This window comes from Urocitellus parryii, chromosome 6 (assembly GCF_045843805.1).
Source record: "Urocitellus parryii isolate mUroPar1 chromosome 6, mUroPar1.hap1, whole genome shotgun sequence".
NCBI lineage: Eukaryota > Metazoa > Chordata > Mammalia > Rodentia > Sciuridae > Urocitellus > Urocitellus parryii.
Genome location: NC_135536.1, coordinates 116,191,452 through 116,207,582, shown reverse-complemented (window position 1 = coordinate 116,207,582; position 16,131 = coordinate 116,191,452). Strand labels below are relative to the sequence as shown.

The 16,131-nt window shown below is 41.7% G+C and overlaps 1 long non-coding RNA gene across 1 annotated transcript in view; it reads right to left on the bottom strand.

Annotated features, from left to right (window-relative positions):
- LOC113182028 (uncharacterized) overlaps positions 1-16,131 on the bottom strand; it is a 111,320-nt gene that overhangs the window by 95,094 nt on the left and 95 nt on the right. The window lies entirely within an intron of this gene.

Below are 16,131 nucleotides of genomic sequence, written 5' to 3'. Positions count from 1 at the left end.
TTGTGACTTTCTTTCAGGCAAATAACCAGATGTGCTAGACAAAATAAAGTATCTTTTGTCCTAATGTGTCTTAAGGTATAAATAGGCCTTTGCCAGGTAAATGGAATGGGGGAGAATGCTCCAGGCTGCAGGAACTGCATGAACAAAGGTGTGGAGGCATGAACCGGCATGCTGTATGCAGGAGCTTCCACAGGTGTGGCTACAATTACCAGGGAGCAGTAGCAAGTGGCACAGGAGGGTGGGCAGGGCCAGATCTTGCCATTTCCACACTCCTACCCAGGCTACCATCGAATGGATGTGCCAGTGGAAAAAGGATCCTCTCTGCTTCTGATGTTTAACACTTCTTGATGTTCTTTGATCTTCATTTTGAAAAGTGTGATTATTAAAATGTCACTCTTAGGGGAAGGAGCTTCTGTGTTGACTGAGACCTCACTTATTAAGATCCATTATATATACTATTTATTTCATTTCATTCTCATAATGACTCCATGAGGTAGACCCTGTTAATCTTGATTTACAGATGGAGAACGTGAAGCTCAAACAAATCACATGGTTTGCCCTCATACATACAGCCAGTAAGTGGCAGAGAAGAAGCTGGAACCCAGGTCTATCTTCCTGCCAAGCTGCAGCCCCCAGATGCACTGCTGGTGGACAGATGATTTGAACTGGCAACCACTACGCAGAGTGATATATGGGAAGAAGCAGAGATTTACAATCATTATTACATCAGCCCCTGCCAACAAACCCTGTTGGTTGTTTTCTCTTCTCCAGATACACTGATGGGTTGATTTCTTGGGAAATTGGGCTACCGTTCCAGGCAGCAATGGCCTCCTTAGCTGAAAGGCATGAAGGGTAAGCCTGCAGTGGCTGCTTTGGGCCCATGGGTCTGCAGAAAAAAAAAAAAAAAAAGAGAGAGAGAGAGAGAGAGGAATACCCTGGGAGAAACAGGATTAGGTGAGAGGGATAGCGAGGAGGACTGTGTCCTCCTTGCTTTCTTAGTTACAGAAAGTCCAGCTGCTCCTTCCTCCTATGAGAAACAATCTCTGTAGCCTACAATAAACCTCCTGATCTCCTGTACCCTTGTGGGCAGGTCTGTTCCTCCCAGCAGGGAGATGTGAACACTCACTGCCATGAACACACTGGCACACAGACACACTCAGACTTGCAGAAGTGGCACACGGCCCCACACCGACCCGTAGCAACAGAAACAAATGCACTCTCAGAAAGAGCCTGCCTCCTGGAATATGAGAGCCTAGGGAACCCACAGAGCTCCAGAGCTTCCATAGCGTACAGTGTGTGTTCTTCTGCAGAAGAAGTCACACAAATAATGAAGCAGCTTCCCACCAAAGAGAAATTTTAACTGCTAGAGATAATTGTAGAAAAGTATGCTGAAATTATGAGGTGCCATTTTCCCTCTATCAGATTGGCAAAGATCTAAATGTTTGATAATACCTAGTGCAGGTGGGGATGTCAAGAGATGCCATCTGGCAGAAAAAAATAAAGTATTCCAATGTGTGGGGAAAGCTATTTACCAGTATATGTGAAAATGTTAAATGTAGCTACCCTTGAAACTAGTGATTCCATTGCTAAAAAGTTTAAACACAAACACACGTATATATACTTGCACACACCAAAAAAAATTGATTAAAGAAGTTCATTGCAGCATTTGCTTATACCATAAAATGTGAAATAACTAAAAATGTCTATTCATAGAATTCCAATCAAATAAGTGAAAAGATACCTACACCATGGACTATTATTTGCCATTTAAAATGATGAGGTAGAGCTCTATGTTCTGGGGAAATGTCCACAATACATTTCTTATTTAAAAAAAAAAAAAAGTACAGATGAACCAGTTGTTTTTACCCTACTCCTGTTTTTAGGAATATGTTTGTATATGCACATAGAGTGTCTATAAGATTCATAAGAAACTTGTTACAGTATGTAGCTCTGGAGAATGGGAAGGAAACAGAGAGGAAAGAAGTGAAGGGAGACTAGTTTTTAACAGCCTTTTGTAGTATTTCCCTATTTACAATGAGCATGTATTAACTGTAATAAATCATTTTAACTCTGAGATTTTAAAAATGTATTAAGGTTCTGTAAGATTTCACTTAGAAAAAGAGTCTGATTGTTAGTAAATTTGAGAAACCTTTATGTACCCCAAGCCCATTGTACAAACAGCCAGCAAAAACTGGGCCAGATTTCTGATATGGGGAGAAAAAGCAGTCTATGCCATGCTGGGCTAGTGTACCCTTCGAGGTTATCTGATTCTACAGTAGTTTCCATTTTTCACTGTCCAAAAATAATACAGATCATTCTTGACGAGGGTAATGCAAGTGAATTTTATCCAGTGGAGGTAGGAGTGATTCCCCTTCTCAGCTGTGGAAGAAGCCAGATTTGTAGCAATTAGCAGATTCCTTTCATAATCATTTGTTTGCCAATATGTGTTTCTAGTCTTTGTATTGAAACCATTAACACATTACTGGTTTCATTAATTAACGAATTAAATAAAATCATTGACATACGTGTTCATACTTTACTTGTATGAGGCATGATTTTTCTCTTTAAAAAAAATTATCTTTTAATAAAGTAGAACAACAAAGGCCACTTGATGGAGAAATTTTCCCAGTTGGGTGTCTACTGTTGCAAATATAGTACTAGTCGCCAGGCCTCCGACGTGAGCTGGACTCTGAATTGGGTGTGTTACTTACATCATCAAGTAACAAGATTGAAATCGGTCTTAATTTAAATTGCATACTTATCCCATACAGATATATGGTTAATTTAGATGCTTTCCCACAAATAAATACACACGCAGGCTCACACCTGCACAAACCCACCCACGGGCATCTACAGGCCCCTGCTGACCTGGTGCACAATCTCACACGGACTTCCCCTGGCCGCCCCTCCCCTGCCCCAGCCAAACGGACACAGGCGCTCTTGCAGCTTCTCTCATCCGGGGGAGCTAAAGGTTGGAGATGGAGCAGTGGCTCTCCCTGCCTGGCCTCATCTGTGAGCGCTGAGGGAGAAGCGGTGGCTCCCTCACCTATAATTCTAAACCAGGGAACAGAATGGAGCTCGGATGAGGCGCTGAGGGCCAGGTAGGGAAGCAAAGACCCATCCTCAGAGCCTGCCCAAAGTGCAAATGGCCCCCACACAAGCGGAACTAGACCCGCCGGGTTTCACGCCCAAATCTCAGGGGCCTTCAAGAAGGCTTCCCGGAGGTGCCGAGGCGACCTCAATGCTGCGGTTTGAATACCCTGGAGAAAGCGTGGGGTGGTGGTGCATGCCCATCATCCCAGCGACTGGAGAAATTGAGGCAGGAGGATGGCAAGTTCAAAGCCAGCCTCAGCAATTTAGCAAGGCCCTAAGCAACTCTTGTAATTAAATATAAAAAAGGGCTGGGGATGTGGCTCAGTGCCTAAGCCCCGCCTGGGTTCAGTCCCCGAATAAAACAACCCTGGAGCAAAAGGCTTCTAGCTCACACGCTGCGCAGCGGATAAATGGACTGAGTAAGGAAGGAAAAAAGCCAAGGTCTCCAATCCCTGCTCTGTTAGGGTGATAGCGTTTCTGTTTGCCTCCAGAATGCGAGGACAGGCTGCTGGCCTGGCCTGCAGGCAGGCAGCTCAGCTCCTAACCTTAGCCGCATGGCAGCAGCTCTTTGCGATGGGCTCGCGGCGCCCCCTGCGGGCTGCGAGCAGCTCTCCCATAGCCCGCCACCGCCGGAGGACGCCGGCCAGGGAAGGGTGCCCAAGGTTTCAGGTCAGTCCTGAGCTCCATCCTCTGCAGCCACAGGAGTTGCCCCTGCAGGTAGGGCTTTTTAAGCAGAAAAGCCCCAGTGTTCTCTTACTCACCCCAGGAAGGACAAAGAGGCCAAAAGAGTTGAATCAAGAAGTAAGGAAAAATGGGCTGGGGATGTGGCTCAAGCCTTAATGCGCTCGTCTGTCATGCGCGGGGCTCTGGGTTCCAGCCTCAGCACCACATAAAATAAAATAAAGATGTTGTGCCCACCGAAAACTGAAAAATAAATATTTAAAAATTCTCTCTCTCTCTCTCTCTCTCTCTCCTCCCTCCCCCCCCCCCAAAGAACCTGGGGTATTTTCTTTCCTCCACTCCCAGGACAGAGAAAATCCGTTATCCTTTGGACATAAGGTGTCTCCCAACAGCTTATGTGCTAGATAATGCAAGAATTTTCAGAGATTAAACGATTGGATTAAGAGAACCTTAACCTCTCTGATATAAGGAGGCTGATTCATAGTGGGGTAGGGAGCGGGAGCATGGGAGGAATAGACAGAACTCTAGATAGGGCAGCCGGGTGGGAGGGAAAGGGAGGGGGCAGGGGGGTTAGCAAGGATGGTGAAATGTGATGGACATCATTATCCAAAGTACACGTATGTACTTTGTGACACAAATTGGTGTCAACATAATTTATATACAACCAGAGATATGAAAATTTGTGCTGTATATTGTGTAGTAAGAATTGTAATGCATTCCGCTGTCATTTATTTTTAAAAAAATAAATTTAAAATTTTTTAAAAAATAGGGCTGGGGATGTGGCTCAAGTGGTAGCGCGCTCGCCTGGCATGCGTGCAGCCCAGGTTCCATCCTCAGCACCACATACAAACAAAGATGTTGTGTCCGCTGAAAACTAAAAAAAATAAATATTAAAATTCTCTCTCTCTCTCTCTCTCTCTCTCTCTCTCTCTCTCTCTAAAAAAATTTAAAAATAAAAATTTAATATACTTTAAAAATAAATAAATAATGAGAGAGAGAGAGAGAGAGAGAGAGAGCCTTAACCTAATCAGTGGATTAATCCACTGATGTGGATTAACTTGTAAGGATAGGCAGGTAGGGTGAGGCTAGAGGAGGTAGGTCACTGGGGGTGTGACTTTAGGGTTTCTATTTTGTCTTTGGTTTTGCCAAGTCCTCAGCTGCTTTCCCCTGCCACCCCGATGTCCTATCTAGAGTTCGTCTGTTCTGCCTCACCTTAGGCCCAAAGCTATGGAACTGCAAGCCAAAATAAACTTTTAATCTTCTAATTGTTCCCATCAGTTCTTTTGGTTATAGCAACAACAACATTAAAAAGATGGTAAATATGCAGTAAGTGGTTGTACTAGTTCCATGCAAATTGATTGAGGCACATAGATTGAGCTTGAAACCCACAACTCCACGTAAGAGGTAGCAGGATATACTCTACACCAGGTTGGTTTTCTAGGCTCTAGGCTACTCATGGATGTGAAACCATTGTGCTAATGGATTCTGTGATGACAAAGCCAGCTGTCACAAAGCAGCAGGTACCCCAGATTCTCCCAGGCATGGAAACAACAGTGAAAACTGCCATGTTAGTCTTCTGCCTTCTGAAACTTGGCAAAGTGAAATTTGCTGAAAAGCAAGCATTTCTGTCTGTTTTAAATTTCATTTCTCAAAACAAACAGACAAAAAAACCAGTTAACTTTCATTTTGACTTTTTACTCTTATATCTTTTGGGAAATTGACTTTTTAATATAAATTTAATTGAACATATGTAGTTTGGGTAGGAAAATATAATCTATTTGTTGAACTATTTTCCCAGTGAATTTCTATTCATTTTTCATTTTTGAAGTTATTCTCTATTGTTCTAAACAGTAAGGAGAGCCACAAACTAACAAAAACATGTATTATGTATTATAGTTTCAACATCAGGACTGACTTGCTTAGAGAAATCTGTTTGCAATAGACTAAAATGAACTGTAATTCCCCTTCAAAGGAATATTTAGAAATAAATTATTAGCATCACTAATTCATTAGGGGAAAAAGTCATAATCGTAAATGGGGATAGGGGAATGGATTGCCTCCTCTTTCTGGGAGGTCAGGGGGAAATATCAAAGGGGAACCTTCATACTCTGCTACTGCTGCTAAAAGCCAGTGACCCCTGGGGCTGACCACTTGGGATGTTAACTACTCCTGACACATGCACTGAGGGCTGTGTCTGTGGTATGAAAAAGGACCATTACCATAGAAGGTGATAGTCTGCCCTGTTTCCTTTGTCAGAATTTAAAATCTTAGATTGGAAATCTAAGATTCAAGTCCCAGCACCCTATATCCTCACCACCACTACCACAAACTGTAGTTTGGGGCAAGTCACTTATCTCTCCCTGTCCAATTTCTTATCTGTGAAATAAAGAAGAATAATATCCATATCATGTGATTGTCAAAGGATTCATTGTTTTATTATTCAACAATTGCTTATTGAGTGCCAAGCACTAGTCAGTCACTGATGAGAACAGACAAGGTCTCTGGTCTCATAAAATTCATATTCTAATAGAGTAAGATCACAATAAACAAGTAAATTAAGAAACAAGTGAAAAGATCCTGTTGATAATCAGTAGAAAATAAAATAGGGGGAGTGATAGAAAAAACACAGACTGATTGAATTATGTTAGTTGGTCAGGGAAGGCCTGTCTGAGCAGATTATATTTGAGAAGAGCTATAGATGTCATAGCACAACCAGATATGCAAAGATCAAGACACAGAACCTTCCAGATGTCAGTAAGAACTACAGCAAAGGCCCTTAGGAAAGGTACCAGGCAGTTTTTGCTTCATAATAAACTACTTCTAAAGTTAGTGGCATAAAAATAATAACCATTTATTTAGCTTATGTTTTGTGGGTCAGCAATTCAGACTGGGCTCAGCTAGGCTATTCTTCTGATCTCAGATGATCTTACTCTTGGCAGTGGTCAGTAACCAATCAGCTGGGTGGCTTTGCTTCTTAGAGCTGGCTGGCTGACTGCTGGGGCAATGGGAGCAACTGGGCCATGTGCCTTTCATCCTAGTGGAAGCCTGCAAGGCCTCCTAAGGCTTTCCTTCAGATCTAGAACCATGTTACAACTGCCTTCTATTGGCAAGGCCAGCCCAGATTCAAGGAGTGGGAAAAAGGATGATCAAAGGATTCTAAGAGACATGAGCACCAGGGAAAAGGAGAATTGTGATTTTTATAATTGGTCAAAAAGGAACAGAAAAAAAAAAAAAAACTCCAGTGTGGCCTCTGCAATTGTTGAGGAGTGTTATGGGCTGAATTATGTCCCCTCCCCAAATAAAACCCAAATGTTGAAATCCTAACCCCTTTGATATGGTTGCTGTTTCTTATTTTTGTTCTAATTGGTGGATAGTGACATCTGGTACATATTCACAAGTCATATGTCTGACAAATAACTTGTATCTACAATATATGAATACACATTCTCTAAATTCAAAAATAAACTACCTTAGAATGTGTCTGCATTTTTATACAGGGTCTTTAAAAAGGTAATTAAGTATAAACAAGGTTGTTAGGATGTACTCTTTTTAAAAATTTTTTAGTTGTAGGTGGACACAACACCTTTATTTTACTTATTTTTATGTGGTGCTGAGGATTGAACCCAGTGCCTCACACATGCTAGGTGAGCACTCTACCACTGAGCCACAACCCCAGCCCCAGGATGGACTCTTAATCCAATATGACTGGTAGGAGAATGAAAAGACAAAATGAATAGACCAGGAGGAAATATTTGTGAACTATATATCTAATAAAAGATTTGTATCTAGAATACAATAAGAAAGCAAATGATCCAATAAGAGTGGGCAAGAGATATGAATAGATACTTCACCAAAGAAGATATGAAAAAATGCTCAATATTAGTCATTAATAAAATGAAAATAAAGATGACAATGAGATAAACTCCATACTATTTTGAATCCCTAAATTTAAAAGATTGACCATACATCGGCAAACATGTAAAGAGCTGGAATGCCAATACACTGCTGAATATAAAATAGTTCAACTACTTCAGAAAACAACTTGGAAATTTGTTAAAAAGTTGAACATGGGGGCTGGGGATGTGGCTCAAGTGGTAGCATGCTCACCTGTCATGAATGAGGCACTAGGTTCGATCCTCAGCACCACATAAAAATAAAATAAAGATGTCATGTCCACCTAAAGCTAAAAAATAAATATTTTTTTAAAATGGTGAACATGATTCAGCTATTCTATTCCAAGGTATTTCTCAAGAGAATAGAACACACACATTCTCTCATACAAAGACTTGCACACAAATGTTCATAGCAACCTTATTTGTGATAGTAAAAACTAGAAACAACCTAATGCCATCAACAGGTGAACAGATAAATCATGACATTTCCATACAATGGAATACTGCTTAGCAAAAATAAATACATAAATAATAAGCAAACAAACTAAGTAACTAGTACAACTTAGAGAAGAACTTATAGAATAAAAATAATACATTGGACCTCATGAAAATAAGAAATTTCTGTTCTATGTAAGTCTGTTAAGAGAATGAAAAGATTATTAGGAAACATTTACAAACCTTATGTCTGACAAAGGACTTGTGTCTAGGATATATGAATATATTTTCTTAAAATTCAACAATAGAAACCAAACAATCCAGTTAGATAATGGACAAAAGACATGAAGAGACATTTCACTGAAGAAATATGAATAGCAAATAAGCATTTGAAAAGAGGCTCAGCATTACTAGTCATTAGGGCAGTGTAAACAGTTGTCACTATATATCCACTAGGACAAAAACAAAAAATAGTGACACTATCAAATGCTGGAAGAATGTGGAGAAACTAGATCTCTTATACATTGCTTTTGGGATGTGAAAAAACTAAACATATACTTAACATATGACCTAGAAATTGTACTCCTAGGCATTTATACCAGAAATATGAAATCTTATGTACACACAAAACCCTGTACACAATTCTTTCTCACAGCTTTATTTGTACTAGCCCCAAACCAGGAAACAACCAAATGTCCTTCAATGAGTAAATGGCTAAACTAACTGTGATCCATTCATACCATGGAACACTACTCAACACACATAAATAAAGATGGGCAACAACTTAGATGGATCTCAAAGACATTGTGATGAGTGAAAAAAAAAGTGTATTTGGTCGTTTTCATGTGGCCAATACATGATATCGTGGACTGGGTAAGTTTCAACAAAAAGAAGTTAATTTTGGCTCACGGTTCTGGAGGTCCAAAGTCAGGGGGTTGTACCTATTGATGGCCTTTTTCTTGGCAGAGTGCAGGGCATCACATGGTCAGACAAGGGGGCAAATATGTGCGTGTGTCTCTGCCTTTTCTTATAAAGCAGGTAGTATTCAATCATTGGGGCTCTACTCTGCTGACTTATCTAATCCTAATCACTTCCCAAAGACCCCACCTCCCACGTCTAAATACTGTGGTTGGATTATTCCCAATCCTCTTTTTAAATTTTTTATCTTGAGTCAGGATCTCTCACTAAGTTGCTGAGGCTAGCCTCTAACTTATGATCCTCCTGTCTCAGCCTCCCATGTCACCCACACCTGGCTATGTTTCTGCCCTCTCAATACCTAACAAGGGGAATTAAATGTCAACATGTGAACCCTTGGAGGACACACTCAAACAATATCTAAACCATAGCAAAATGCCAGTCTCAAAAGATCATATACTATATGATTCCACTTATAACATTATCAGAATTCTAACAAAATTATAGAGATGGAAAACAGATTAGTGGTTGCCAGGGGTTAGGGATGGTGGAGAATGGAGGTGGTTGTGTCTATAAAGGGGTAGCAGGAAGGAATCTTTGTGGTGGCAGAATAGCTCTGTACCTTCATTGACTGGTGGTTATTCAAACCTCCAGACATGAAAAAATGACATAGAAATAGACACATTACAATGTCAATTTACTGATTTTGATGTTGCACTATAATTATATAAGATATATCTACTGGGAGAAACTGGGGTAAGGGTACACAGGAATTCTCTGTACTATGTTTGCAACTTCCTGTCAATCTATACCTATTTTGCAATAGAGTAAATTTTTTTTGAAAAAGCAATTAGTGATTGATACACTGCAATCTAGATAAATTTTAAAGTAATTAAGCTAACTGAAAGAAGCTGAATAAAAGAGTATAAACTATATGATCCCATTTATATAAAATTCTGGAAAGAGCAAATTGATCTACAGTGACTGCTTTAGTCACTTTTCTCACTGCTATGATTAAAAGATCTGATCGGAACAATTTTAAAGGAGGAATAGTTGAGGGCTCAAAGTTTCAGAGGTGTTAGTTCATAGAAAGCTGGCACCATTCCTCAGGGCTCCAGGTGAGCAAGAACATCATGGTGGGAGAGTGTGGCAGAGGGAAGCAGCTCACATAGTAATCAGGAAGCAGAGAGAAAGTCCACCCCTGAGATAAAAAAATGTATACTCCATAGCCACACCCCATCTCCCTCCAGCGACCTCTCAGTTAAACCCTATCAGAGGATTAACTCAGTGATTGGGTTAAGACTCTCACAACCCAATCATTTCTCCTCTGAACCTTCTTGCATTGTTTCACAGGTGAGCTTTTGGGATACACCTCACATACAAACAATAATAGGACAGAAAGCAGATCACTGGTTGTCTGGGTATGGGGAATAGGCACCATTTGGGCATCGAGGAGTGGGAGAGAAGAATTACCAAGAGCCATGAGGAAACTTTTGGTGGATGATGGGTTTTGTTTATCTTGATTGTAGTGATGATTTCAAGATATATGCATATGTCAAGCATATCAATTTGTATATTTTAAATATTACATATTATAATATTTTAAATATTATATATTATAATATCGATTTATTTAGTGCCAAAAGATGTGCAGAGACTTTACCCATGAATGTTTAATATATTATTTGGAAACATTTAAGCAGACCTATATACATGGAAGGATCTACCATAGCTTTAGATGGAACAACTTCAGATTGCAAAAATGCCCATCTTCACCAAATTGATCAAAATCCTGTTTTTTTTTTTTAAGATAGGCTTATTCAAAATTGAATATGGAAATGAAGAAAAGTGCCAAAATGTTTATAAAAAAATAAGATAAAAGAATTTACATTATCAGATATCATCAAAACAGCAAGATGCTGACATGGAATAAGCCAGTCATCAATTCTGCAGCACACTCCAGCTGGCTCTCCTCTAATTCAATCTGACACCATCTACCTGGAGATAGCAACTGATTTCAAGGGTTGAAGGCTCAGTTTCACAAGATTGCCACCACTTCAGACTCAGTTGCAACTCAGGGCCTCTGGGACTTTTGACCAACTGGCTGCAAATTAGAGTTCCCATATTTCCCTCAGATTTGAATAATTTGCTAGAGAAGCTCATGGAACTCAGGGAAACACTATACTTAGATTTACTGATTTCTTATAAGGAATATTTTAAAGGATAAGAATAAGAAGCCAGATGAAGAGACACATAGGGTAAAGTCTGGAAGGGTCCCAAGCTCAGAAGCATCCATCTCCATGGAGTTGTGGTTGGCCATCCTCCTGGCAAGTACATGCATTCTTGTCCATTTTCCTGTAAGACTCCATATGTTCAGCTGTCCAGAAACTCTCTGAACACTATTCTTTTGGGTTTTATGAAGAATTCATTGCATAGGCATGACTGAAAATTGGACAACCATATAAAAATGTGATTGGACAAAACAGGTGTGATCTAAGGCCAATAGAGCAATAGAGTAGATGGGGAAACACAGCAAGGTCTCTCTGTTCAGATTCTTTTTATTTAATTATTTTTTTGTAGTTGTAGATGGACAGAATGCCTTTATTTTATTTATTTTTATGTGGTGCTAAGGATCGAACCCAGTGCCTCACACATGCTAGGCAAGCACTCTGCCTTTGAGTTGCAGCCCCAGCCCCTCTGATCAGATTCTTTAGCATTCCTTGAAAATATAGAAAAAGACCCCTTCTGAAATGGAGATCTAGTCATCTGTACCAGACAAGGTAGATCAGAGGTTTCTTTTTGGCTAGTGGCTGCAAGGTAAGGGAATATTGGAGTTTCTATGACTTGCCTGAGTGGTGAGAAATTCTAGTACGTATGGTCAGCCTTCCATATAAAAAGGAGCAGTGAAGGAGGTGGGGGGGGGAGAGAGAGTGAGAGGGGAGATTTTGTTTTCTGAAGTGTCCTGCAGTGTCCCAATATTATTCCGAAAGCTTAGGAAATAACAACCATGAGAGTAATGAACCAGGAACTGTGGGTGAAAACCAAAAAATATACACCTTATTGCACAGATGCTGTGCTAGGCTCTTTTAAGATACCTCTACTTCAGCCATTTTAAAGTAGAAATTATTTTTCAGATAAGGAGACTGAGGAATAAATACGTTCAATAACTTAACTGAGGCCATGCACATAGTGGGTGGCAGAAGCAAAACCAGGCATTAAACCCCAACTATTTCCATTAAAGTACAAGCTGTTGGTGCCCTGCAGTGCCTATTTGTCACCTTTCCTTTCTTTCAGAATCCTGGTTTTGTTAGGATGTCCCCTCTCCTTTGTGCTGCCACCCCAGTGATTGCAGAGCAAAAGAAGCCTGGGCCCCTGAGGACTCTCAGTACTGCCATGCCATTCCAGTTGGATGACTTTGCTTCCTTTCATTTATTTTTTTCCCCTTTATTTTAGTCTGGAAAATAACTCTTAAGCTAAGTGATTCTAGAACTGCTGGGGTTCTTGAATCAAAAAGGAAAGATAGTTGGAAGGCAAACTTTCCTTTCCTTCCAAACCATTGCAAGTATTATAGAAACCCAAACCAGATCCCTACAACAGGCATTATGTGGTTATGGTAGGGATGGCTTACACAGCCAGTGGAGGACAGCTTGAGCAGAAGAGCCTGTGAGTCTGAAGAACTTCAGCCAGCAGTGTGGTGGCTGAGTTCCAGGAAGACTGACACATCAAGAGAGCAAGCTTGTGGCTTCTTAAAGACAGAAGCCCAGACAGCTCTGTGCTTCACTACTTGCCCAGGGTCAGTATTTCCCCATAGTCCAAAGCACTTAATCCCCAAGTGGAAATCCAGGGCCTGTGCATTGTCACATCCCACAAGCTAAGAAGATCTCTGCTCTCAGTCTGTGTTAGAAATCCGATTACTATCAGGGAACTCTTCTCCCTGATGCCTTTCTCACTGCTTTGCTGTTGATCTTGTCACCTGGCTTCTGTACCTTCACATCCCCACCTCTCACCATTTAGCAGTCTTAAGACAGGCTAGGGAGGAGGGTGTCTGATTGCCCAGCTTACTCTATTCTGATCTTGGAATCCTCTAATTTTTTTTTTAAATCTCCTTAGAGTTTTCTGTAATCTTCAAAGCTGTGCTCTGACTTAGGCCTTTGGATAGCCTATCATTGGCTGTGCCTCTGGATCCACAAAGGCTTTGATATGACACTCCAGAGGCCTAGAGCTGTGGGAAAAGTGAGTTAGCCCAGCTTTCACAAGGACTGATTGGTCCCACTTTAGTTTCTACAGCAATGTGGCAACAAGTTTTACCCATGAAATCTTTTGTTTCAAGAGAGTAGTGTTGACTGGTATTCATGGTAAAGTGAAAACCTTAAGCTAATTTGGGAATTGATGGGACTCTGTTAATTCCTTGTATAAATGTGGGATCTACTTTCTGCACTTCCAGGTCAGGGACTTGGGTGGGACACCTGGAGCCTCCTTTGATCTCTAAATTTTCTAGAACCAATTTTTTTTCTCGCTCTCACTTTAATATCCTAGGAGAGAGAACAAACAGCAAAGGCCATGTCTGGAAGCAATTTGGGTGGGGAAAGGATTGTCTCAAGGCCCACCCAAACCTATTCTCTTTTGCATAATTTGCCCAGAAATCGAACTTCTAGAAAAACAACTGGATTGCAAAGCATTCCAGACTCAAAATGGATAGATGATCAGAATCTGAAACTACTATTTTTTCTTTAAGGGAATATTTCAAGGGGAAGTGTAGCACCAAGAGAGTTGAATGCCTGCCCCTTAGCTCCTAATGAAGACAAAGAGGGAATTAAGGTCACTGTGATTGTGTACATAGCCAGAAGCCACATCAGTCTCCACTACTGTTGCTAGTGTTCTGTTCTTCACCTCCTATGGCTCCTGACTCTTCAGTCTGCAGTTGCATCAAGGTCAACTCTCAGTTCCTTGTATGCCACCCCCCCCACACACACACACAATGAAACCTATATTGACTAGCCAAAACACAGGAGACCTAGAGCAGCCCCCATAAAACCATATGGGGCTAGCTTGTACTGCAGCCCATTCACATTGTGAATGTACACCATTTGGACTTTCACATGAGAAGTTAATGTCCATTTTGTTCAAGCTGTGACTAATTGAAAAGTTATGAGAAGCCAAGAAAGAAGCAGATGAATGCGGCTGGGGTTGTTGCTCAGTGGTAGAGCGCTTGCCTAGCACACATGAGGGTACCATCCTCAGCACCACATAAAAATGAGATAAAGATATTAAAAAACAGAAAAGAAGGAAAGAAGCAGATGAATTAGGTGCAAAGTACAAGAAGCTCAGTGGCATTTCATGGGCGCAAGAAGGTGATAGATAACTTTCTCTCCACATCACACTGGTATGGAGCCTTCTCCTGGTCTTTTAGGCCTGTAGCTTTCCCACAGTTCAGTGTCCTCTACTCCCCCCAAAACTTGACCTTGGGAACATATTTAACATGCCCTGACCTTCAACCCCACAAGACTTTGTGGGTCTACACCCAAACCAACAACTACAGACATCTGACTCTCTATTCAGATCTCAGTAGAAAGAAACAGTTTCTGACCAGTTCGTGGATCTGCTGTTTTGGAGTTGAGTGCTGGTTCAGTCAGCTCTGGTGGTAGGGAAACCTGCCAATTGAGGGCCATGGAGGGACCACTTTCTTTGACATGTTTCCCTAAGAGAGAGAAAACAGGCAACTAGAGAGAAGACAGCTTTGTTGGCTTTACAGATTCATGGGCTTCTTGATTTTTCTTTCCCAAAGTAGCCCAAATCCCTTCCTGTGTGAATCTCTCCTTGGAAGGGGATAGTACCATCAGATAGGTTGGATGGGGCTAAATAGATAAGGGTAGGTGAGGATGATGGAAGTGATGGTGAGGTGCATTGGGGAGAATGAAGATTAATGTCCAAGATCAAAGTTAGGGAAATAAAATTTCACTGCCAAGTCCAAAGGTCAGGGACAGAGTAGAAAATTGGACACAGAGCCAAGGTCAGAAAGCAGCAGAACTGGAAAAATGGAAATAAGCCAAGGAACAAGACCAGGCAGGGCATAATTGTTGCTAAGAATGAGTGGGCATTAGGCCTAGCTTCACTGGTTCTTAATCTAGACTCCCGCACAGAGGGGTCATACCAAGGAAGACAGGGCTGAGTTTAAGTAATATCACTAAGGGGGAACAAGAGAAACCAGGGTTTTTCAATTCAGGTCCAATATCCTCTCTGTGTTGTGCTTAAGACTGCAAAATTTGTGCACGTTCCCGAAATTGTTAAAAGGAACAGCACCCTAAAGGAATCATTTTAAGATTTGATGCCAGGCTCAGGGTGCATGCCTATATAATCCCAATGCCTCAGGAGGCTGAGGCAGAGGATCGCAAGTTCAAAGCCAGGCTCAGCAAATCAGCGAGGCCCTAAGCAACTTAGAGAGAATCTGTCTCCAAACAAAATATTAAAAAGAGCTGAGGATGTGGCTCAGAGATCAAGCACCACTGGGTTCAATCCCCTGTAAACCCCCACCCTCACCCCCGCCAAATTTCATCCAGAAGGGAAAGATCTCTGTGGGGTCTCCTCAGTCTCAACCAAAGCCCCAAGTAGTTGAGGGCCTGAGCTATCCCCCAAAGGGACAGAATCCCCCTGCCTTGAGCGCCCCCAGCACTTCTATGAAACACAGCTGCCGTCAGAATCCACTTGGGGAGGCAGAGCACTGGGGGAGTTTAGAAAACCGTGTAGGACGGACACCGGGGCGGAGGGACAGATTGAAGGGGTGTGTGAAATTTGTGCCGGCTCAAATATTAACGTGAGGCTTGCCTGCTTCTTTATAATCTGTCCGTTTCGTTTTACTGGGAAAGCAACATATTCCCGCCCCAGTATTTTGGGGATACGGATGGAGTTCTGGGGAGAGATACAAGGCCTGAACTAGAGCGATAGCTTTGTTCAATCACCTTCCGCGCCGCCAAGTGTCAGGATTCGGACTGAGAACTCCCCGCCCTCGCGACACCAGCGGCCCGCCCATCGGCCCCCCCCTCAGGAGGGGCCGTGGCGCGCAGGTGTGATGTAAGCGCGTGTCGACGTCAGCACGCGCTGAGCCCGGAAGAGGCGC